The sequence below is a fragment of the Falco punctatus genome, assembly GCF_963210335.1.
Source record: "Falco punctatus genome assembly, chromosome: 8".
NCBI classification, from domain to species: Eukaryota; Metazoa; Chordata; class Aves; order Falconiformes; family Falconidae; genus Falco; species Falco punctatus.
In genome coordinates, this window is record NC_137588.1 from 41,182,922 (window position 1) to 41,208,807 (window position 25,886).

At 44.5% G+C, this 25,886-nt stretch overlaps 1 long non-coding RNA gene across 1 annotated transcript in view; it reads left to right on the forward strand.

The window, feature by feature from the left end:
• LOC308068832 overlaps positions 1–25,886 on the forward strand; it is a 38,110-nt gene continuing 12,224 nt past the window's right edge. Inside the window, exon 1 of the long non-coding RNA XR_013930154.1 lies at positions 1–25,886. This exon is cut by the window's right edge and continues 10,209 nt beyond it. This is a non-coding gene — a long non-coding RNA (uncharacterized lncRNA).

The following is a 25,886-nucleotide window of genomic DNA, read 5'->3' on the forward strand; positions in this document are numbered from 1 at the left end:
CACTGAAAGGACAAGTTCGTCTGAGAGGTATTCAAGTTTTCAGATTCTTTGGGTCCACCTCTGCTCATGCAGAGAGCCTTTACCTAAGACACACAAGTATCCTAAATCTAATCTCTGATGTTTCTCAACTGTGTCTGATCTCCCATGAATGTAGATATCCCCTCCTGCTCCTAATTTCATTAGCAGTGCCCTCTTGAGAGCCCATCCAAATATCTCACGTAGTGTCAGCTGAGGTGCAAACATCCAAGTGACTCGAGCAGAAGGGAGGATGTACCCCCAGTTCTGATCACTGCCTTTCCTCGTCATTATGCACTTCCACTGGCTTGGAGCAATCAAGCATACCACTATCAAGGACATTGACGGATTAGCCTCATCAGTCCCCTGCTGTGACCGCCAACTTTCCGTATATTAATCAGAAAAAATAGCTCCCTGATTGCCATTTAAGTTGCACAAAAGATATATTTGTCTTGTGGTAGTCCATGACATTTCAACGTGATGCAAGATTGCAACATCTTAAAGAAGCTTTGTTGCTGTGTTTCCCAAGAGGTTGGAAAAGCAGAAACCTCATCAAAAGAAAACATTTTGCTTTGTTCTGTTGGTCTCCTGCTGAATGCACATCAGCATAAAAAATGGAACACCTCTCTGAGGCTATCAAGATGGCAAGCAGATTTTACTGGGTAATATTAAACATAAGCTAGTTACTGTGACTTGGCTTCTGACTTGGGCTCTCCATGTCCTCATGCTTTGGGCCGTGCCATTTGTACTGCCTCATTTTTCCTTCTGAGCTGGCAAGAAAAACAGTCTCCCCCTTAGAACTGAGATGGCTGGGGTGTAGAGTTGCAACAGTGTTTGTTTTTCCTCCTTCTACCCTCCAGGGCTGAGACTGGTCACATCAGATTAATTTCTGGGCGCTTTGTGAGTCCATGGTCCCTTCCTATTGTAGCCACAGCTGCTGTTGTACATCACAGGCTCACAACGAGACATTGATCCTAACCTGAGTTTCAAAATCTGATGTTCAAATTTGGCTTTTGTGCATCATGTACCGGGCATTCAGATTTTTTGAACAACCCTAAGAACAACTGGAAGGTCAGACAATAAACATGGGATTAGTTGTGTAGAATAAACCTGACTGCAACAGGTCCAGGAGTGCTCCTGGAGCATCCCTTGAGGAAAGGATGCACACGAGAGCATAAAACTTCTGCACAGTGCCAGGGTGAACCCATCCAGCATGCGTGTGCTCCAGCACGTCCTGGCTCGGTGCAGGGTAAGCATCTAGCAAAACATCTGCAAGGTTTTACAAACCACCTTCCAGCAGCAGCTGCTGAACATCTCCTGTATCCCCACACACTGTGAGGGTGCGATGCACAGGGCGTTTGGTTTTGCAAGGGTGTTTTCACTGCCTTGTAGAACTATGTAAAGATTGAAAACCTTAAAAAATAAAATATATCTGTTACTCACTGCCCACCACGTGGTGTCTGTGCAGCACCTCCTTGTAAACCAGGCTCGTGTACTCCCCTCAGGCAATGACGGGTGAGAAATTATATATGATATAGTTTATTGTGCCTGTATAAATTACTCATTTGAAGAATGACTGCATCTACAGGAATGCAAAGTGCTTGCCCTGCACTAATTACTGTGGCAGGTAGTGCCTCCGCTGCAGGAGCTGCTCAGCATCGTTAATGCCACGTTGGCTCCGGCAGCATCGTCTTTTCCAGCTATTTATCCTGCCCTGGGTGGGTCCTTGGGAGCTCATTTGCACAAGCTGAGGAGCTTGCCCCTGCCAATTTTTCCACGTATAAAGTGAAATAATTTTGAAGGTGTCTAAAACCTGCTGAGAAGTACCTGACGGGCTTTTCCAGGATGCCCCAAGAGATGGGCATGTCCCAGGCGTGGGAGATGCCCTGTGTGGCCTGGGTGTCCCTCACTCCCAGCATCCACCTTGTACCCACATTTTCTCCTGCTTGTACAGAAGCTCATGTATCTGAGCAACAGTCAGGTTTCAGTCCTTCAGGAATTTATTTTCTTCCCTTTCTCACCAATATTTGCTTGCTTCATTAGCTGCTTATATGCTCCCATCTCATTTACGCGTTGACCTTGCAGGCTCCCATCCTTTCTGGGAGATTACATTGCAACCTTATTTCAGATGATCTTTCAAAGATCCCAGTTGTAATGTAAAAATTATACATTAGACCCAGATATAATATGAGAACATTTTTTTTGTTCAGAGTGAAAACAGCTTTCAACAGACCATAGAGTGATGTGAAAGATCTGTTTCCATCAAATTTTCTTTATTTTGCATAAGATTCTACAATCAGCTACCACTGATTTTTGTTTTCTTGGACAAATAGTGTCTCCTTTTCCATCTGGAAATTTTGTCTGTGAAGATTTAGAGAATTTTCTACACTTGTCGAAAAGTCTCCAGATGTGTCATGGACCGGGATGTGCACCTTCCCTAGCATGCACTTTCTGGTGCCTGTGCCTGTGGCTCTGGCCAAGAAATCCCAGCCACAGATACAGTCCTCTTTGTCCAAAAAATTCTACTGATAATAACCAGTAACGATAATCCGTGACAAAGTCTTTGTTTTCTTCAGAAAGCCAGAAAGTCTGTTTAAAACTTTTCTGAGTGCATTGGTTGCATTAGTAAATGCTTTCCCTGTGGCTGTCAGATAAAAAGCAAAGATAAGAAACAGATTCATGCTTTGTGCCTTAGACCCCAGCAGAGTGTATCTAGAGCAAAATGTTAAAATATTACGACTTCCCCTCGACGCCCCCCACAGTTTGCTGGGTGAGAGCCAAGGAGCCATCCCATGCTGCCCATTACCTGCATGCTTCCCACGTGATTGATGTGCTTTCTGCAAGCGGGGAGGATTTGCCATCTTCAGTGGTGGGGCTCCCACAAGGCAGCTGAAGTCACTGGTGGGGTGGTGGGCGGTGATGTAGGATGATGGGGAATGCGTGAAGCTATGTTAAGTGGACAGGCTGCAGTCCCGGCACGCCAGGATTGCCTGGGGCTTACGTGGTCCCGGGCAGACCCCGCGGCAGCAGCCACGCTCATGGAAACCCTACGGTGGGTAAAATGAAGTCTTTGCTCTGTTTGCTGAGAAAACTACAGAAAGTAAGTGTAAAAATGGATATTCCCAAAAGATGTGAGGGGTTCAAGATGAAAAGAAGAAATTCCTGGAGAAATATCTCTGGTATGACCTCCAATGTGTTTTTTGGGGGATGCTGCAACTGCAACTCACTAGTGTTGCTGCAGGACCATGTCAATTAATGAGCAGATAATCAGCTGGGTGACCCATGCATGCTCTGGGCACAGCATCACACAAAGTTGTAAGGACAGGAATTGCCATGTCCACTTTGGCCATATCCAAAGCAGAAGGACTCCAGCGGACACTGAATTATTCCTGATCCACTCCCCAGCCCGGGGGCGATGGGCAGGACCCACCAGCACCTTGCAGCAGCCCGAGGCTTTAACCCGACTGGGTAATGCTTCTTCTTTGGGTGTGCGTTCAGCTAGAATCCCAATGGTTTTCCAAAGCTGCCCATGCAGATGTATCTTTTCATGTTTGCTACAAATGTTTTCCAAGGACATGAAATAAATGGGGACTGTTTGCTTCAGTTTTTTAAGATTAAAATACTCCTCAATGCACACACCTGTTTAATAGACCAAGTACAATGAAACCAGCGATGAAGAGTGATTCTAGAAGTGTGGAAAATATAGTGCCTAACAGGTTTGTATGAATACCAATACTTTTGTCCTAAGAAAACATATTGAGAATATGAAAAGCTCAGGATCATTAGAGAGCATCACCCTGCCCACATGTTTGAAAATTTGTTTTTATTTTAGAAGGGAAATGTCCTGTCTTGTATTGACTGTTTTCCCAAGCTATAGACTTGACCATTTCTATTTTTAAAGAAGAAAATGTGTTGAAAAGTGAGTAGTTCTCACAGCCGTTAGCTACATGCAGGTATATGCTAAGAGGAGTTGAAAATGAACCTGGTTCTTCCTTTCCCACTGCATGTTGCATCAGACCTTCCCTGTGCCCATACTTGCAGAGAGCTGACCAGAGCTGCCCCAACCTACCTCCCACTGTAGCCTTCCCCAAAATCTTTCAGCAGAAGACCAGAAGGACTTAGAGTAACTCAGTCTTTGTAAAGTCTTGTAAAGCCAGGTTGGAGGGAGCTTGGAGTGACCGGGTCTAGTGGGAGGTGTCCCTGCCCATGGCAGGGGGTTGGAATTTGATGATTTTTATGGTCCCTTCCAACCCAAACCCTTCTGTGATTCCTTGCAAGGGGAAGCAGCACCATTCCCTGGTGATTGCTCTTCCTGGCCAGGTGTGCCATCAACTTTCAGCCTCCTCTCCTAAAACACACTTGCCCCTGCTCTCCTCTTGGTCCCTCCCTGCCTTTTCCTCTCTTTACATTTATTTTTGTGGACTCATGTTCCACTCGTGCATCCTTTCTTCTGATGGGGGAAGCCACAGATGAGTTATTTATCCATCCAACTATTGCCTGTACGATAGCCTAAGTGCAGAAGATACTTTGCTGCAAGCATCTTAGTAAAGACTTCAGCTACACCAGCTTACACGCTGTTATTTCAGTCCGTAGTGTGTCATTCTTCCTCTTGTGTATGTATTTCTACACGTGTGACTATAATGGCATTGAGATAGCAAGAGGCAGAGACACATGGGCACGTAGGCATTAGTCACAAGCACAGCTTCAAAGCAATTAACTCCAAGGTCAAGAATGCATTTTTAGATGCCAGAACTGCAACAAGATGTTTTACGTAGCTGTAAAAAAAAAAAAAAAAAAAAAAAAAATTAAAATCAATTGCTGTCTGTCTCCATTCCGTTTGTTCATGAAGCAGTCCTCTAATTTGATTATAGGTTTTAACAACAACAAAAAACTACGGATGATTTTCATGAAGGCGTTTTTGTCTTGCTGTGTACCATTTTCAGCTGTTTATTCGTCCTTGTGTAGGCGGAAGAGGCATTGAAGAGGTATTTACTTCTCTGGGTAAATGAGGGAAGAACCAGGTCCTCCATCAGCACCGTGGTGCATGGGGAAGGTGGTGGTGGTGCCAGAAAGCTCGTGGCGGTCACCGGCGTGGGCAGGGCACGCCGTGGTGGTGGAGGGGCCATCCCAGGGCTGCAGAGAGGGTGCACCCCTGCACCCCATCTACCTGGGCTTCTGGGTCCTTTGGAGTACAAAATCCTGCACCTTCCCCTATGATGCTTCTGGCCCTGGGTCCCAGCTGGTGCAGTGTGGAGGTTGCATAAAACAATTTTCTCTCTGGTAGCACCTTTCCGCAGCAGCTCCTCATTAGCAGCACTGGAGAAGCTACAGCATCTTCCCTGCCCTTGCAAACTGTTATGCAAATAGCTCTTGCTGACAGCATAAATACATTCATTTTGGTGTCGCACTAATTGATTTTAGCTCATTAGGAGTGATTTTGCCCTAATTTGATAAGGAAGTGTGAAACTATTTTTCCCAGCAGCAGGTTTGTTATTTGTTGAGGTATTAAGAAAGTGTTAATTAGACACAGTTCTTCTGTCATGTTGATGGTTTGGGGAGTAGTCACCATACAGAGCGAATAGGCTCCGAGACAACCACGCCTGTTGCTTGATGCAGTTTGTCAAATTAAGTTAATTATGTTAACGTGATCGGCATGCGGCACATATGGATGTGTGTCAAAGGCAGCAGCACGCCCCTTTGTCTCTGCTGTACGTGAATTTCTCAAGCAGGAGGGATGCAGAGGCTGGTGGTACCTGTCATAGCAAGATGGATATTGAGTGCTCTTCGAGTGAGGTCTTCTTCCTTAGATGTTGTCCCATGTCCCGTTGTGTACATGGAGGCTGGAATCTCACTACAGGAATGACCCTTCAGTAAAATCAGCCTAACATTTGATTCTTCAAGTTATAGGCTGAGGAGAGGCCTTCCCCTGCGTTTATTTCCCTTGGGGTCCAAGATCCTGCCATGGAGGTGGGGTTGTATTTGGTGGAGCAGTTGTTCTCATGTGTTTAGCAAACCCCATGGTTTCGGGGCAAAGAAGTGTCCAAAAAATGTCCCTGTTTTGCTACTGAAATGGCAAAACAGCAGCTCAGTATCCTGGGGGTGGATTGTCCCAAATATTTCCAAGGACCTTCTGGATCCAGAACTGTCTGAAGGCTGGAATATCTGTTTTACTGTAAATCTGGATGTTTCAAAAACTGTTTTCATTGCACTTGAAATACAGCCAAATATTTTCAGACTTACATGAGCAATGAAAGTTTTTAAAATACAAGTTTTGAAAGCATTGTTTTCTTTCCAAAAAGAGAACTTCCCAAAGAAAATTATTTCTTTTATTTTTGTTCTGTAGAAAATGTCATTGACATACTTTTTTTTTTTCCATGAAAAATTATTACCATATGTGGGGGGAAAAAAGAACTGAAAAACTGGGCATAGCTTGGGTGCTTGCAAAGTGTCTGTGGCTCGTGGGGAGCGTGAGGCAGGGGATGTTTCATGCAAGCCATAAAAACAAGCCAGGGCTCTGGTCTGGTGACACTCAGCTGGTGCAGGCAGGCACACATGGAGGCATTTTAAGCTCTCCTGAATCAGAATGAAATACTTACCACGAGTATACGATTGCACTGTTTTCAAGAAATGACACAAATTAATGATGAGGCTGGGAATGTAGATTGCTCACAGATGGCAACTGGAGACAGGAGCAGTGGTGGGACACGGACTAATCAAAGGAAGAAAATAAAGGGAAAGAATGCAATAGCTTCATAATGTTGGGTAAAAGCTAATTGATGTGAAAGAACTAGAGAAATCATGGGTTTCTGCTCGGCTTTCCACCACCAGCTCCCTGGGGATTGCTCACGTTGTGGTAGGTTGATGCTGTGAAGTTGTTTTCTGTCCCACTGCCCTGGGAACCGCTTTGTCACCATGGGCGAACCATCGGGCTCTTGGTCTGAGCCCGCTACAAAAAAGGCTGGTTCCAGATGAGAAAGGACAAACTGGAAAAGGGATGGTGGGATAAAACCCCTGAGACCTCTGTGGGTATTGCCTGCTGCATGGTCTCACCCTGCTAACCTGATGCTGACTTAGCCCTTGGGCCAGACAATGGTCTGTAACGGTGGGGTGTGATATACCTATTTCTCTATGTTATATCCCTTTTAAAAATTAAATTTCTACCTAGCTTTTTCCTGTATCCTTTTCTTCCTATGTCAGATGTTGTTTTTTAAGTTTTGTTGAATTTAATCTGGATTTAGGTACAAGAAAAAATGGAGGGATCCATCGCTCCCAGCAAAGCGCCTCATCCCAGCTGCTGGACGGATCCATGCTGGACCTTAAACATGTGTTGCAGTAACATGTTGGAACTAACTAAGTGTGACAACTCGTGCAGTGACCCCAGACATCTCTCTTAACAAGTTTATTTGTTCTTTTTATCAGACAGTTTTTGTTACAGCAAATGTGAAGGGACTGAAGCCGCAGACTGCAGATTGCTTGAGATTCAGATCTTAGTTTTGGGCAGGAGTGCCTGAATTAGGTTTTCTCTTTTGATCACTTTTTGATCACTTACAGTCGTGGGCTCCAACTCAAGGAAAAATGAGGTTTCACCGATTTTCTGCCACGAGGCAGTGCAACAGTGTGGGCAGAGAGGTGCAAATAATGTCCTAACAAGTGCACAGAGACTGTGTGTTCAAACAATCTCCATTTCAACTGACATCCAGCAAAGTAGATCACTTGTACTGCTAGCAGAGAATTCCTGCTTTTTGGTCCTCACTCTTACTGCTCTCTGTTTTTTAATCTCCTCCAGTGCTGAGGTTATATTTGGCTTACAGTGAAGTACCAGGTATATTTTATGGCTATTTCGTTTAGCTTGACAAAATGCATCCATTGTCAAAATGAGTGTGGTTTGCCAAATTATCATATGCCCACATTAAAATCCGTAGCATTAGAGTAAATGATGTATTTTTTTGAGCATTTCCAGTCCTAAAGTTTCCAGCACGCTTTGAAAGCTGCTGTATTCTCTTGTGAGAACAATTATTTCTACTAGGTCAGAAGCACCGAACAAGGGGCTTGGGAGGCGGCACAGCAGTGGGCTCCTGGGAAAGACAGAGGCATTGCTCTGTCTGGGGCTGAGCCCCAGAAATAGAATTTTCCAGGTTAAAAATCTGTTTTTCACAATCCAGCCTGTAAGTACCAACAATAATAACAAATGAGCAACACCAGCAACACACTCCTTCAGTCCTGTCTTCTACTAGACTCCAAAAATGGTAGTTTCTTAATCAAATTTCATGTAAATTGCATTATTTATTGCATCTAAAACGGTTTTGATGAAATGCATTTAAAAAAATTTATTGGCAAGGATAGCTAATAACGTCTCCATCTTCAGCAGGAGCATACAGATCAGGTAAGAGCTAAGCCTCCATAAAACACAACCCAGCAGCAGTGCAGACTCAGCTTGTATTAGCAAACTCTGAGTCAGCCTGTACTGCAAAACAACCACGGAGGGATAAATTTAGCTTTTTTTGTAAAACACTATAGCATAGTTAAAAATATTTGAAAGTAAATATTTTGAAAAGTCTTTTCCAAGTGTATGTGCTCAACAAAGAACATTGCTAGGAATCCAAGAAGAGTGTTGCTTTCTGGGTCGAATTCATCTTTCAGTTGTTGTAGCAGTGTCAGGATAGCTTTGGCACTGGAAGCCTCCTGGACATTTTTCAGCAACACCCACCCTTTCTGGTGTTTAACCTCTGCAGCCCACACCAGACCCTGAGCCACCACCCTAGCGACAAGTCAAGCCAAAGGTGCCTGATCCTGATTGCACTCATATCAAATGCAGAAAAATGAGAATAATCCCTTAGAACGAGCAAATGCTGCATCAGAGAGAGGGAACTGCAAGTTTATCACCCCAGCAATGATGTGAAATTCTGGAATATGCCAGGTTCTCATTAACTGAAAACCTAAACTTGATCTTTTTTCCAGAATGGAAATTTCTGCTAATTCTGCAGCAGCAATCTGAAGGCATGAAAAGCCCTCAGCCGTCCGTGCCCCACTTTCTTCTGAGTGTTTGTTCCAGGAAAGGCCAGAGAATATTGTATCAACATATTGATCTCACTAAATCTTATTAAGAGGTGCAGCAGGTTCAGGCATGTCTTCCCCTTCCCCTTGTCTTTTTTTTTTTTTTCTCTGTTAAGTTAAATCTAAAATTAAACACTATGCAAATACCTTCTGTGTATACACACATATTTTTCATAGTGATGTTTGAACTGAAACTAAGTGAAAACCTGGGTTAGATGTGGTTACTCAAGATAATTCCACCTCAGACAAGAAGCTGGTGTTCTTTTCCACCTGAAGGTTAAATTTAGCCACTGCAAAGGTGAAATCCTCTTTTCTCCACGCAATTCAGTGTACAGAGCTTTGCTCCAGGGAAAGGATGCCCTAAATCCCAGAGTTCACTCCTGAGACATGTAGCACAAAAATGCATCTCGGTGCATCATCATACCAACGCATTTCGTGACTGAGGATGAGAAATTTGTTTAATCTCTACACGTCTCAACTTTCCCAGGTGTAAGTATGGAACAGATATGCCCTGCTTTTCTGTCTGATGCCAAAGGCTTTAAAAAAATCACATCGTGCTTTGAGATGACCGCCCAGAAAGCACCAGCTGAGAGCAATGGTGTCCAGTTATCCTCTTGCACAGAATGATAGACTGTAACGGGGATGTCCCCATGCGGATACCAGTAAGTACAGCTGTGACCTTCTGGGGAAATTCCAGCTTATTTCACTTTGTAATGCACATGGAAAGACACACAGCAGATAATAGCAACAACCACACGGGCTTAAGACTGAGCCTCCGATTGCCTGATGTGCCTGTAGACCTCCAACACCTCTTAGGCAGTTTGGGGTGGTCTCCCCCTCCTCTCCCAGGGGTGGGATACTCCTTTTTTGGTTTTCTCTCTTCAAAATGGATTTCTTCATGCTTTTAATCTACCTCTGTTATCAAAACCCAAGCATCCTGCTTGACTCTTTTCTAAGCACTTTACTGGAGTGGCCGTTCCAGCTAAGAAACCTACTGACCTGAACTTAATGTCATCATTAAGGGACACAGAAATGCAGTTGGGACTTGGTGGTTGCCCCAGTTCACTCTCTTCCTGCTGCACCCCTAACTCGTTCCAGGCAAGCAGTGCAAGCAGCCGCGCTCTGACTCCGCAGCCACAATTGCCAACCCATGAAATGATCCCCATCGACTGGGGAAGCCCATTTTAGGTCTTGTTCCAGCTGAGACGTCACTTCCTGGACCAAAACCAGACTTGAGACCACAGTCAGCCCTTCCAGACAAGACAATCAGGAGAAAAATAAAAGGATATAACAGGTGTGACATCCTTCCTTCCACTTGAGCGTTATGTCGGGGTGATTATCCGTACGAAAACTGCTCAGCCTCAGGTCTGGTAAAACAAGGAAAATCCAGCACAGAGATGGAAAACAGAGATGGGAATCAGAGGTGGCTTGGAATGTCTTTGGTGAAGATGCAGGGAAGAAGGGCAAATTTCCTTGAAGGTGTACTAGTGGGAAATTCGGTGTTTGATGCTTTCAAAAGTCTCATCAGGCGCCTGTGAGCTTGGGCTCACAAATCTGTACTAAAGAAAAAATGTTTTTTACTTAAGTAACTGTCTAACTTGGGTGTTCACAGCTTTAAGACACTTTAAGACAGACAGTGAATAAAACAGAAATGATGACTGTACTCACAAAACACAAAATAAATCTACATAGGGTTTTACCCTCAGATAGGCACAGCGATCTCCTCCTGACTTTGGGGAGATATTCATGGCTTCAGGTAGAGCGAGAGCCTGAAAACTTATTGCTTGTGGTTTGTTCCCTTAAAACTGCTGCACCTCAAGGACATAGGGAATTCGTGGTCATCAGTAAATATACATCACTAATTTGGTCACATAAATCTTGGAAAATGGTTATCTGATCCTGCCATGAGAGCTACCAAAAGAAATTGACTCAGAAAAGGCAAGCATTAAAAAAATTATCATCAAACTCTCTGAACATTGACCCCTACCCGTTCCCAGCTGGCCCATCTATGCACTTTCCTTAGGAAGGAGCTTGGTATGGAAAAAATATGGATTAAAACGTGATAAAATCACCAGGTGACCTATTACAAATGACAAGGTTAATACTCTCCTAATCAATCACCATACATTTCACAACACGACGGTTCAGATAGCTGCAGAAGGGATTTGTGCATTCATCATCAAGAAGGCAAAGGCTATTCCCCCACCTCTGCAGCCCATCTGGGTCTAATCTAGAGTGAGGGACCCCATCACCTTCCCACTCACCATCCCTCATCCTTTCACTAAATAGACATGCGTGGGGGTTTTTTTAAAGCACTAGAAATTATCAATTTTTCCTCCAAAGCCTGGTGAAGATCGTATCTTTAGCAAGCTGTGAAGTAGCTGTGCTTGGACAGGATGATATGAGTACTGGGCTGATGGTCACATGAATACGGACATTAAATGTTCAGCCTACCAGAGCAGGAACTCAGGGGTGTAGTCCCACCACTGCATCTAAAGTAGCTTGGTCATTAGCTACTAAACTTCATCATGAGGCACCAGAGAGAAGGATTTGGGTCCCAGCTCCATTCCCTCAATGAAAGACTTCTCAAGGAGGGCTGCAAACCCCTGGTCCTGCTGGGGCCATTTGGTCCAGGATGCTGAAGGGTTTCTCTGGCTCTGAGAAATTCTCACGCCAAAGGATGATGCTACTGTTCATGACTGCTTTTATCATTATTAACATTTTCTCCCATTCAACTATCAGCAATACAAGCAAAACACCTAAACAGCCATCCCTTCTTGTAGAAGATAGATTCACAGAGGTGATTATTTTTATTGCTCCTCGACTGACTGCTATCAGCATGATTTAGGGAGAACTTTCCTCGCAGAGCTCTGAGCCATCTCCCATGGGAAGCCCCTACACTCACCACACCACAGTGAGCCCAGTGGCTTGCTCATTTTCTTCATTGCCAAGGTCTGTGGTCGGAGGATGGTGTGGGAATGAGGAGGCTGCCGGTGGGAGGCTGGGAGGACCATAAGGATGCTCTGGAGAAGTTTGGACAGTGTGGCAACCCTGGTGAAGTCCCTGCCTCCTGGAGCAGTGTCTGGTGGTGATGGAGAATAAACTAGGATGAGGCTTGGGCTTGTAAAATCAGATTTTACAAAGCTGAGCTCCAAGGACCATGCACCACAGATGAGACTTGCAAAACCAGCTAGAATAATAAGAGATGCAGTTGGAGAACATAATGCAATTGGACATGTAGTTACTTTCAAGCATGTCTGCTGGCCAAGTGAGGGGGAAAACAGCAAGAGACACCTTGAGCAGCTTTGAAAGCTGAATGGGCGCAGGACGCCTGATCGATGATGAGAATTGGCAGAGTTTGGCCCCGGCAGAGGCAGAGACCCATTTGTAGTCGGTCAGCATTGCAGCAGCGGAAGGCAGAGGGTTGCAGTGAAGAGTTAATTGCTGTTCTCTGTGTTATGCATGAGTCTGCTGATTTTTGCCTGCTTTGGTCTTTCATCAACGAAAACATGGCAAATGGGTCAAGAGGCTGTGTATCGTCTCACAGCAGACAACAGCTTCCCTCCCAAGGTGCCCAGGTGCGTACAACGGGACAGCAATGGCAAATGTACCTTGTATTTATTCATCACTCACAAAGGAACATGGTGTTGGTGTCAGTGGGCAGGAGTCAGTTCATTATTGTTTTTCTGCATTTAATCCTTATTGTGGGTCAAACTCTGCCCAAGCTCCAAAGCTCTGCAAAGTCTCTCTCTGGAAGCGCAGGGAGCTGCGTACAAGATTAAAGCTTTGGAAATCACATTGCAACCAGTCAATAATTTGGAGGTAGTTGTTATGGCTGGAAAAGCATCGAATTTGCTATGAGTAATGAGACAGAACTAGTCAGGACCCTTTTCTTTTTTTGCTCTCACTGGGTATGGTACCTCCCTCAAGTGAATAAATCAATTGTAACTACAGGAGTGGTCTTTCTGGTCAGGGACCTTGAGCATTGAAAAAGCTTAGTGATTTAGGTAAAACAGGTAAGCAGGAAACTGGCTGATAATATTGATCCAGTTCATGCAGAGAGGTTTTAGAGCAAGGGCAAGTGATGGCTGCGGCGAGGCGAGGCTCGTGTTGCAGGCACATGGACCCAGAACTCCAACTATTTATTTCCCTGCTCCTTCTGCCAAGGCTTTGTGCTAGATGAATGAAGAGCAAGAAATGACTCAGCTGTGAATGGCAGCAGAGATCAGAGCTGCTGCTCTCACCCCGGCGAGCGTTACCACAGGGGCAAAGGGTGGGAGAGAAGTGATGAAGACGTTTATACATAAATTAGTGCTGGAGTCTGGTGTGTGTCTGACAGCTGATGTATCTATTTTTATATAAGAATATTTAGTATGTCATAGTGACTTCTGGCTTTGTGGGAGTGCAGGGTCCCACAAACATCCCAAATATGGGGAGGTGGAAGAAGATGGGATATGAAGTTTGGGGGATGTGTCCAGCCCTTCCTCTAAGTTCAGCTCCACCAGGAGAGTGGTGGGCATTGAAATTAAAACAGTCAAGTCTTTATTGAAATAAGAGCTGGACTTTTGATCATTATCTAGTTTTCTTATTACAAAGCTATGTGCTTTAAATGAAAATGAAAAGTTAACAGTTGCTGGGGATTCTACCACATAGCCTCGTCTCTCCTACTGATAGTACCAATGCTGTAATTAAGTTGATGTGTGCTCACACTTAAATATACACACCTCGGAGGCAGATGTAACAGCATATATTTAGGCTCAAAGTAAAAGTATTTAATGCATGCTGATTTTTGTAATGCAATGACCTTTAATATCTACTTTTCTCTGTGGAAGCACCCACTGCTGATAATTACTTGATTTTGCTGTGGAAACACCCAAGAATTACTGTTTTGGATTAGATAGGTGCATTATCCTGATGGCTACAAAGGTACCTTCTTCCAGGAATTTATGGGACCAATAAAGCAGGGGTGAAACAGAACTAAAAAGAGTATTGTCATGCCCTCAGCTGTTAGCGAAGACAGCGCAAGCGGCAGCAAGGAGCTGCCTCACCTTCAACTGTGCATCCCACAGCTGAGACACAGAGGGTGCCCGTCTGCCTCCCTGTGGTGTTTGCTGTTTGCTCTTCCCAGCTGTGCACGTGGGCAAACATAAATCCCAATAGCTGCTGGTGGTTAATCAGAAAAATATCTCTGGACAGAGAGTGTAAACAGCTTGGCGAGTGTATATGTTCATAGACCACAGGAATGAAAGCCATGCAAGCCGGCAGTGCCAAGAACCTCTTGTTAGATGCATTAAAACCAAAACAAAATCTCCTGTGCTTGGAAGGGGACCAGGACCAGGAGCAATGTGCGAGTGGCAGTCTCTTGCCGTCTCGCAGGGTTAAACCGAGGGGCACCCGGAGCAGGGACCACAGGCATGTGAACCATACACCCGCTGAAAGGGTGGTTTGGGTTTGTGCACATTTACAGGAGTGCAGTGATGGTAAATAAGGCTCAGCATTTTCTTTCCCCTTTTTCTTTCCCAGCACGCAGCTTTCTTACCGCAAGAAACTGGAAATCATTTGGCAGGGTGGAATGGCTTTGTTTGCAAGACATTGTTTCAAAGCAAAATTTCTCCAAAACCTTCATTTTTAAAAAAAACCCAATAATCCTGGAAATCTTCCTTTCAACTGCTCCTTCCAAACCCTTGATGTGCCAAATTTCTGGACTGTTTTGATTTTGGTTCTATTACGACTTGTGGATGTCAAGATCAAAAAGAAACCCGGGTGCTAGTGACTTTGTGTGGGTTTATCGTCCCATTTCTTTTAACTCAGCTCAGAAGTGAATGAAAGAGGAGACCCCAGCGTTATTCCCAGGGGAGGGCATTCAGGGAAGCAAGAGGCACGGTGAAATAAAAGTCGAAACCTTCAGGGCATTTGAAATGGTGATGAAAAGAAGAGGGGATGCAAGCCTAGGGAGATGTGAGGAGTGAGGGAGGAAGGTGGATGCTGCAACAAGAAAACAGAGAAGGCATGAAAGGAAAAACGGGCAGAGAGATGAGAAAGAGAACAAGGCAATTAAAGGCAGATGCTGTCTCACAGGGTCCTCTCCTCCATCCGTGCCTACAGAAACCGTCCTGCACCAGCAGCATCCCCTGCTCTTCGTAAGGATGTTGCTACCTTCCCCTCAAGGGGTAGGGATCAAGGTCCTGCTCAGCTGCAGAAACACCTAATCCTGGTGGGATTCTGCATGGTGCATGTCTGGCTGAGCACCTCTCCTCTGCTATGTGCAAAATGTGAGACACAAGCCCTTCCCCGTGCCAGCCTGCGTGTTTCCCTTTCCATGGGCAGTTTGTCAGCAATACCCAGTAAAATACAGCACCCTGAGCTGTACCAGCTGTCTGTGACTGCTTGGTCGGGGGGGGACCAATCCTGCTCAGGCTGAGATGTCCCTGACTGGTGGGGCAATGTGTATGTGTACAGGGGCTAGAAGCTCTTCAGTGCCAAAATTTGGAATGTTATAGCCCCAGCATTATTATTTTACACCTCTTGCTCCTTTACCCTTGGGGCCTGAGAGAAGAACTCTGCATCACATCCTCACCACCTTGCCCAAGCCCTGGAGCAGAGCTGAACATCCATGGGGAGCTGGAGGGATGCTGGGCAGTGACAGTGTCCTGGGAAACCCTCTTTGGAGCTACACCACAGCCACCAACCTCCCTCTGACCCGTTTTACATCACTGGCTTAGAGGAGCTACCCTTGCACGTGGGAGTGACGTGCATGTAGCGTTAGAACCCAAAGCCAGGGAGGTCAGAATCAGGCTTTCAGAGAACTGCTTGCAATCCAGACCTAAATGTGAAGACCAGAAAGTCTGCTGGGACACGTGCTGCTGAGCTCCCCAGCAGGTCCTGCAGAGCAACAGTGGACTGAGCCCCAGCAATGGGCTGCTGAGGCTGATGAGACTTGCTGGAGGGCAAAATGAGAACATGATGGGACAAAGGAAATGCAAGCAATGTGGGAAACCACAAAAAATCTTTTTTCTCCTTTGTTTTAAAATATAAGCTCATGTCTGCAGGGTGAGGCTGCGCGGAGGGATTATCTGTGTCCCATGGAGTGGGGCTGGCTGGCAGGCTGCTAGTGGGGTCTATGGGTGTGAAACCATGCACATTTTTCTCATGCTGAAAAAGGGGGAAAATAAGCAAAAGCTTGCAAATAACACCAAATAGACACATAAACAATTTGCCTGCCATGGGGTTGCATCTTAATGTTGCTGAACTTTTGCATGCTGCAGTAGGCTGTTAAGGGGATGCTGCAGCTCATACCAGGGCCCTTACTGTGGCTGAAGTGATGCAGGATAAGAAGAAATGGGGAATTTCCTTCCTATTAAGAAGGAACAGGCATTGACGCCGCATGCTAAATATTTCCTGCATTTCTGAGTGCTAGCAGAGAAGTCATTCACTCCGAAGCCAGCCTGTTTGTGGCCAATTTTACAGCTGCCTTTATGGTCAAAGGGGAGAGCTGGCAGACAAAACATGTATAATAAAACAGCTCAGAACTTCTGGAAGATATTTATGTACATTCTCGTAAAATGTGGCAATATTTTAATCTGTTGCTTAATGTTTACATAGCTCTATCTTCATTTTACATTCTTAAGCAGGCAGCTGTGGCTCCCACTGCATGTGGGGCTGGGGCTTGTTACTAGAACACATCTCTGGGCCCAAGGCAGTCCTCTATCTACACAATATAGTAAAAATCACCTTTGTTTTCCACCTAAGGGAGATGAGCAAGTGCACACAGCAGCTTTGATTGAGCAGAGGTTGCCAAAGCATCTCGCCTACACTTGGCTAGCTGGTGCTGCTCTGGGGGGCTGCAGGTGCTTATAGGGGGGAACAAGTGTTGCTGAGCATTAAAAATGCTGTGCTGGGAAGCCCAGCTCATTTTCACTCTGCTTGCTCTTCTAAAACTCAGTTGCTAAAAATAGTTTGTCTTGCTTAAAGAATAGTGTGTAAAAAGCCCTGAAATTCCCTTGCCATTTAAAGACACAGAGATAAAAGACTGAAAATTATGACTAGAAAAAATGAATGGTCTGGCTAAGTTATTTATTACCTTGAGCAAAACCCCTTTTTTCCAGATATCCCCGCTGTGTGCTAACATTTCCATCAGGGATGACATGACTGGCTCGTTTGCAGAGCTGAAGTAGACAGATACACACAAATCTCCTCGCGCGGATGTCCTTCCCCATGATGACAGCAGCACTAAGATCCATCACAATGGATGAGCAGTCCTGATATCTATTTGATTTATACCCCAGCTGGACCGCAGTAAAAATGAAAAGAAGACTCGTAGGAGTTTCTCTTGATAAATACCAACGTTATCATCGCAGCCCCACTGAGGTCAGTTATTTCCTCCTGGCGATTAGCAAGAGCCAAGGAGATATTATGTGGGCCAAGATATTTATGAGAATATATAAGTGTCTTTATTAAGATAAAGGAGAAACCTTGGGAAAGATAAAAAACCCCCCACCTTTTGTTATCCTTTTAGTAAGAAATTACTAGTTACAGTAGTCCTAACGCAGGGCTGGAGGGGAGGGCGGGGGAAATGCTGGCGCAGACCCTGATGTTTCCCTTGGCAGACAAGCGATGCCGAAATACCATGGGCAACGTTTACGAATAACAAAAGTTAGCAAATACAATGCTATGGTTTCCAGGGAAACCCAGCCTTGGCCTTTAGTCCCATATTTCAGCGGGTTTCATTATCCTCACTGGATTTAGTATAATGAATTGGCTGCTGATGGATGCTGCTGCCTCTGTGCCGCCTTGTTTATGGAGGTTTCCGCCATAGCCCAGTCGAGGTGGGATGCTGGTCTCAGTGGAAATGTGCTGTGACCACCAAAGGCACGGGCGCCCCTGCAGAGAGGTTTCTCCTGGGTCCAGGTTGCAGCATATAGGAGCCCTCACGACTCCGTTGAGTTTTTTCTTTATTGAAGGCTGTCTGTCCATTTTCTGCATAAATAAGAGGCATTTATGGTTTTCTCATACCTTTCCAGCACCGAAACCCTTACCCAGCCAGTCATGTGAAAGTTTTTTATATGATACCATCCATACCTTGTATGGGTGCTTCCAGCTGATTGCTTTATTAATTATCCATAGAATGAACGATGTTAAATGTGATTTAATGAGTCTCTCCTGATTAGGATTATCTGCTGAGGTTTCTGCATGGACAACTGTGGTTTTATAGCACCGATTCCTCCTCCAAGCCAGAATTCATAAAGTACAAAATTTGGAGTGAAGCCACTCTTACTTGCAAAATCCTTGCTGAAATAATTCAGTTTTTAATAAAACTCTCAAGAAATCTAGACCAAAAGGGAAGTTCTTGCTCATCAAAATTACCTTTATGTATATGTATATGTATATGTATATGTATATGTATGTGTATGTGTATGTGTACGTGTACGTGTACGTGTATGTGTACGTGTATATGTGTATAAACCCCCCATGTATATATATGTCTATGCAATACATAAATACGTACACACACACAAACGCCAGACTAAAGCAGAAGCCAGAGGCTGGGGCAGTCCTGTGGTTGCTGTCCTGGGGCCATCCATGCCCTCCTGCAGTGGGCTTGGAGGGCTTTTCCTGGGCATGAACCTGACCCTTACAGACCGATCCCCACCTCGCCCAGCACAAACCACTGGAAATACCTTTGCATCACCGTTTTAGCCAGGGGAACAAATTTCCCAGTGTGAAGAAATTTCCAAAGGATATGGGTAACTAAGAGAGGCAGAGAGATACAGAGCGCCTACTATTACCCCCAAAAAATAGGCAATGGGGGAAATGTACTCAAAAAAGTGGCTGCTGGCTTTTTTATGTCTCTCTCTCTCTTTTTTTTTTTTTTTAATAAAAATCAACCAGTCTTTAAATGCATTCCCTGAGGTCACTTAAGAAACATGGTCTACACAGGACGTACTGGTGGCACCTGGATATAAGCCCACCTTTCCTGAGCAAAACCAAGGCATGTACCTCAAAAACTGAAGTGAAACAACTCTCCATTCGCTTCATTTTCTCTTCTTAGCAGAAGTCCAACTTTATGCAATATGTTTCAGACATTTAAAAAATGCATTAAATTGCATCAAAAATAGCACTATATTTTTACTGTACCGCTTCACTGTATTTTGAAGCTATACATCAAAATGGTTTGGGAATAGCCGGGTTAGTTTGACTTAATATTTTTTATAGTTAAAAAAAGCTGTTGACTCAGGAGGTCATTTTATGACTGATCCTTCAACTTGAAATTGTTTAAACTGAAGGCTGAGAGACAGTGCTTTAAACGGAGGCAAACATGGTGGTGTCAAAACTTCCCAGACCATAAACCAACAATATTTTTCAAATCACAATTGTCATTTCCCCATTAAGGGGAGAAAAAGAGTCTTTTTCCAGAAAAGCCATTTTGCAGTGGAAAATCACGAGCAGGTCTGGAAATAGTAGGTGCCAGTGTGGGTGTCCCTACAGTGTCCCTGCTGTGAACCCCGGTCTGGCCATGGCGTAGACTCCTCAAACGCCCAGCAATGACCTCTGCAACTCTGATGGGTTCCAGCTTCAATGTAGCTGCCTTTTGAATGGCTTCGCTTTTAGGCTTTTCCCCCAAAGTGAATATATTTAGCTCATGACAGTGATGACTGTGGCAGAATTATGAGTCCACCCAGCTACTTCCAAACAAGCAACAGGAGAACGTTCACCTGCCCACGATAGCCTTGCTAGCTTTGTTTCCAGCAATCTAGGAGGTGATCTCCACCCCTTTTTTGCTGACTTTCCAGCTCAAAACTTTCTGTGTTTTATACAAGGGACAGAAAATACTCTAGGCAATTATTCTGTATTAATACAGTTTTCTGTCCATTCTGGAGCAATGAATCTATTTTACTAAAGCTTCAGATTTCTTGAGACATCACTTGCACTTTAAAGGAAATGCATTTATTTGCTTATTCTATGTTTATTTTTGAAAAAAAAAATAGTATGAAGGAAAGCATGAAGATAAAAGTTTCAATATGCAACGAACAGTTACAATGACTGATTCAGGCTTTTTGTAGGTCGAGTCATCTGTTATTCATTAAAGCCATCTCAAAAAATTTAAAAACAAAAAGTCTTTTGAAGCAGGTCTAAAGAGTTACTTACATTTCTTTCAGTGGGCAAGCCTCATAGAGACATCTGAAATATCTAAAACTGCAGCTTCTAAAATGGCAGCATTCGATATAGGATATCGTAGGCTGACACTAGCACCCCAAGTTAGACTCTTAAGTTAGAAATAGCTCATGTAAGAAGAAAGTCTGCCAAAACTTACTCCTCTTGAATTGAATGCCTCAGTATGAGGCACATTTATCTGCTGAAATTTTAACAAGTCAGCTTGCTACTGGTGTCCTCTAACGTGGGCACTGTGCAGGTAGGCCACCTCACTCTTCTCATGCCCATGGACCTCGTGCTGCTCCTCGCAGGCTCTCTTCCTTGGGTCATCCCAGGGATGTGGAGCAAACGGTGGTGTGAGATGTTCTGTAATGAGACCATGGACCAGCAAAGCGCCTATGTGTTATTAACTTCACAGTGTCTTAAAGTCCCAGTGTCCAAGGGTAGAGGCAGTGACCGAAGTTTCTGTGTCCACCTTTAGGATGTGAAACCCACCAGGGTGTCTTTCCCCACCCACCCTTTAACTACACCTGAACTGTAGGTTAAGTGAAAGCTGTTGTAGGGAACTTAAATTTGTGGGGATGCTTTGTGAGATGCATCCCAAGGAAAATACGTCATGAGATTTGCTTTTTCCACATGCTGGTATGTGAGCAATGGTCTTAGATCAGCAGGGAACCACCGCCTGTAACAGGGGCAGAGCCTGGGCAGAGGACCGTGGGAGAGGATGGAAACACAGCTCCTCTCACTGTCACCAAAATGCTCATCCGCACCTCCCTGTGCTTGGGGAATTGGGCTCCAAAGAAAAGATGCTCTTCTTTTGAATCTTGGCCACCTCCTCTGCTCTTTGCCTTCCCTTTTTCAAACACTTTTAGGCAGTTCTTCTTCCTATGGTTTTTTGCAGTGTGGGCCAAGATTTGACAAGTGACTCATCATTTTGAGTGCCAAGGGCAAGAAATGTTATTTTAGAAATTAAATACTCAACACATTCAGAAAACAAATCCCCTTTAAGGTGTCTCCCAAAGTGGTTCCTAAAAGGAAAGTGTTTGCAATTAAGTAATTTTAAAAAAATGTTGGCTTCTGTGCTTAGTGGCTGAACTTCTTTCATCTTCCTTTGGTATAGTGAATTTTGGAAATGTGAGCAAATATACCATTTCACCTCATAAATGAACTGACAATGAAACAAATTGCTTGAAAATGTTGTTTATATTTTCTCGGTTAATTATGTGGCTTGTGACCGTTAGAGTAGGCTATAAAATATGAACGCACCAAAGAGCTCAAATCAAATCTGGTCTTCGTTTTTGGACATGTATGGCTGGTGTCTGTGCAATTACAGTAATCCTAGAGTACACAAGTTTGCTCTTCAGGCTGATTCTTTTATGTTTCCCATATGTATTTAATTTTCTAAGCAATGCATTTCCACTTCTGATTTTGTACTCTTTAAAACAAGTGAAATACACAATTGCTAAAGGGATTCTCATGTGATGGCTTCATTCTGAAATAACATGGGGGAAAAAGTTCAGAGCAATCCTTACCTGCTCTTAATTTACTGCAAATATGATTAAAGTTTGATCCGAGGTCTTTTTTTCCTGTACTTTGCCGCTCTGTGTTTTCATCAAGCACATAAAAGAAGGTTTCTGTACTTTTCCCAGCAGTTAAGTGGTGCAAAGGTGCTTGTGGAGGAATTTGCTCTCTGAAAGGGACTCCTCTGAAAGCTTCTCATCAGTTCATCACAATTTTGCCATCTTAAAAGCAAGACAGAAAAGAGATGGGTAATAAAGAGCCATGAGACACTAAGTGCAGCACATCTGATGCAGCCACCCTGTGAAACTGGGGTGAGTTAAAGCTGATTCCTCCCTGTGGGGCAGCTTGGCTTTCCAGATGGGAAGGAAATAGCTCTATTTGGATTTTTAACTCGTCCGTGCTTCAGAATTAAGCCCTTTTCCCCTTACACTTCTATCTGCCACAAAAGCAGCCAAGCTCATTCTTTAGCTTCTTTATTTGCACATCATCAGCACGGTTGGAAAAGCACGCTTGGTTCTGAAGGGAAGGCTTACCAACAGGCTGCAGTAGCTGTTCTTTGATCTGAAACACACTATAAGCATCATGTAAACAACAGGTAAAATAACAAACAGCGCAGGGAACCATTTAAAGGTGGCTTCTGTGGCTTGCAACTGCTCTTTTTGGCACTTTCAAGTTTCTTTAATTGAAACTTTACAGCAATAAACCTTTTATTTTGCTAATGTTTCTGACAGCTCCGCCTTTTGCTCTTGGTGTGGATTCATTCTCCATAGAGGCATGGAGATGTGGCTTTTACATCCCTGGCAAGGCAAGTCCTTCATATACAATATAATATTCTGTCTTCTATGGGCAATTTCAGCTGGCTGCATCCTGTTTCTTAATCATGCTTCTCTCTCCTATGTACAAGCAAATCTGTCAGGAGTAGGCTTGGGCGGCTGGATAGTCCAGATGAGGTTCAATTTGGGGATAGTAGTTTGTAACGCATTGCTTTTCAACATTGAGATGTATTTTACACCCTGAGAGGCTGGTGCAACGGTCCTTGCACTAGATCAGGTGCTGTAATAAAAACAAAAGTATTTTGCACATTTGTAATATAGCATCGCCTAACTGTACACCCCTGAGCACTCCAGGAAAAATTAATTTGATCTTACACAGGTCCCTTGAGGCATATGAACAGTATTATTTGCCATGCCAGAAATATGGACGCTTAGAAAGGTTGATGATAAACACTTTAATTGGGCCCTTGCCAGGGTAATTGCAGCAGCAGCCCTGGCTGGTGATGGAGAAGGAGAGGAAAGGGTCTGCTCCGCTCCTCCATGGAGAAAGCAGAGAGTGAGCCTCCTTAAGGAAAACACAACAGCTTTTACATGTTTCTAGGCTGTCATAAGGGTAAGGTAAGGCATTGGTTTTGCTCCCTTACTCCCAATGGGGTCAGGGAAACCACATTTCATTGCTCCCAGCTAGTATCACTTGGGATTGTAGATGTTACGAGCTAAACTGATGGGAGTTGCATTAAAATAGCTATGAAGTCTGTAATAGCTTTTGCACGGGGGCAATTGCATTTCAGTGCCTCTGCAGAGAAGCTTCTTTTCTCTTGCTATAAAAGAGCTATAACCAGTCCAGGCAGGGAAGAGCTGCTGCTGGGCATCTGGTCCTTCATCAGCAGGCTGGCAGCCCTCCAGAGAGCCAGGGAGTTTCCCACCGGCAGAAGAAGGTTTGGAAGCACAAACCCAAGGAAGATGGGGACAGCCCTAAGCTCAGTGTGCTGATGCAGATCCCGGCATGCCAAACTGGGATACAGCAGGAAACTGCTCAGACTGCAATAAACTTGTTATTGTTTTCAAGGAAGGGGATTAATTAACTATCTATGGAATGAGCCAGATAAATCAAGCATGACGGGCAACTTCCAAAGCAAATGAATACTTCAAAGACTACTTTCAAGTGACTGCAGCAGGGCAGAGTTGCAGCCTGGGGTTCCCACATAGCTCTGCAAGCTGTCACCTATAAGGCTTTTATTGAACTATATAATGATGCACCAAATTGCTGCCTTGATGGAGTGATGGGCTGGCTGACCATGGGAGGATCCAGTGGGTTGGGAGGTCCGCAGGGCCAAGGCTTGGTGAGGATGCCCAGCAGTGCTGCCCCAGACCTGTTAGGCATGTGCGTGCCCTGCTCAGGCACCTAACAGTCATCCACTAATTAATCTTTGGGACATGCCTGTGAGCTAAGTGCCGTTAGCATCCACCAGCTTCCCAGCCCCTGGGGAGCTGGATGTTGTGCTGCCAACAAACCTAACTGATTTCCCCATCGCAGAGGAGGAGATCTCAGCAGAAATACTGTAGGAGGCTGCTCGGGGGGTGTATTCATAAGCAAAGTGCGTCCATGCTAAATGGAAAATTGGAAATAAGCATGTCTTCTATCAAGGATCCCAGTGAATGAGCTATGACTCATGAGGCCTGAATGAGAATCTTGCTACCATCTGTCTTTATTTTACCACTCCGTCTGACTTTGCTCAGCCACGCAGTAACAAGCTGGTGCTGATGCAGTGGTGGCAGCGGAGGGGGTGGCATCACCTGGCACTCTCCTAACCGCACACCCTTGCCTGACATTCCCCCTTGCCTGCAGTGCACAGAGGGCTCAAGAGGGCTGGCAAAGCCCTGGGAAGCTCAGGCAGGTGTCATTGCCCCTGGAAGTCCCTGGCACGGAGGGGACTGCAGCATCCCTGTGAGATGATCGGTGTCCTCCTGTGTCACCCATCCTTTTTCTGTTGAACCCACAGGCTGAGGTGGACCTTTGCTTCCAGTTAACCACAAAAATAAACAGGGAAAATACATTATGGAACTCAGAAAGAGTCTGAGCTAATGAAACATAACTGCAGTCTTCCGGACTAATATAACATTTGCATTTTTCTAACTTTAGTAATTTGCCAGACTTTGGCTCTGGCTTCAATGAAAGAATAATTACTTGTTTTCATAAAGAGGAGTGTTGATTTAAAAATGCTAGCTCCACTTTGTGAATTCAAGGGGAAATGCTTTACTTCATATCAATCAAGCTCTTTTAAGCGATGCAAGTTCATTTCACGCTCTTCTCCTTGATTTCAGTACCGTGTGTTCAGCAGCAAGAGCAAAGCACAGAAATAAAATGAAGCCTGTTTTGCAAAAATAGCTTTTGCAGAAGCTCGTTGAAGAAATGGAAGGTTGAAAGCTAATGCCTTGCTTTGTCCTGCCTTGTTTGTCAGGAATAGGCAGGAGACTGATGAAATGGGGAGTATCTTGTGCAGCTAGTCCCAGTGCCCAGCTGAAATGCCACTTCCAGGTGTCCTGTGTGCTCTTTGGCACCTCCAGAAGACAAAGCCCACCTAAGGTTTTGACCATCATCTGGAAATGCTCCACTCCCTGGGGTCATTGTAGTGCCTGGTCCCATACTTTTGGCGTCTCCAGAGACTGGTTAAAGCTGACTTTAAGTTCTCATTGAGTGGCTGGTGAACCTGTGGGGGGGTCCTGGAAGAGGCTGGAGAGCATCTTCCAACCCATTTGGTTGCTGAAGGACAGGTGAGGACCAAGGCACAACATTCATGTTCATCATCTCACTGGCTTCAGCTGTGATCAGGGAACACTTACTGCATCCACCTGCACTGAAGGTGTTGGGGGGTTGCTTTTCCACTGTAAAAGGTCTTTGACTATTTACTGCTGAAAAGCCTCATTCTAGAGAGTGGAAAGGCCTTAGAAAGAATTATAAAAAATAAAAAATTATAAAAATAATGTGATCCTTCAGAAATGTACCTTATAGTATCTGGCTAATGAAATTGATGTCTGGCTTAGCAAAGTGTGCGTGCATTCAGAGGTGAGCTGCAAGGGGCTCAGGATGGCAACATGTAGAAGAGACTTCTGAAAGCTTTCTAATCCAGTGGAAACTGGCATGAGATCCTGGAACTGGAAAGGCAATTCAAACTCGGAATAAGGGGCAACATTTTAACAGGAAAGAAAATATATATAGAAATAGCCTATGAAATGGTGTGGAGTGGACCCGCTGCTCTCTAGCCGAGTGTCCATGGTTATCCCAACAACCGCTGCTCTTTGCTAACATTGCATTTTGGGGAGCCAAGGTAAGCATCTCAATTCTTTGGATAAAAAGCTTTTGCTCATCCA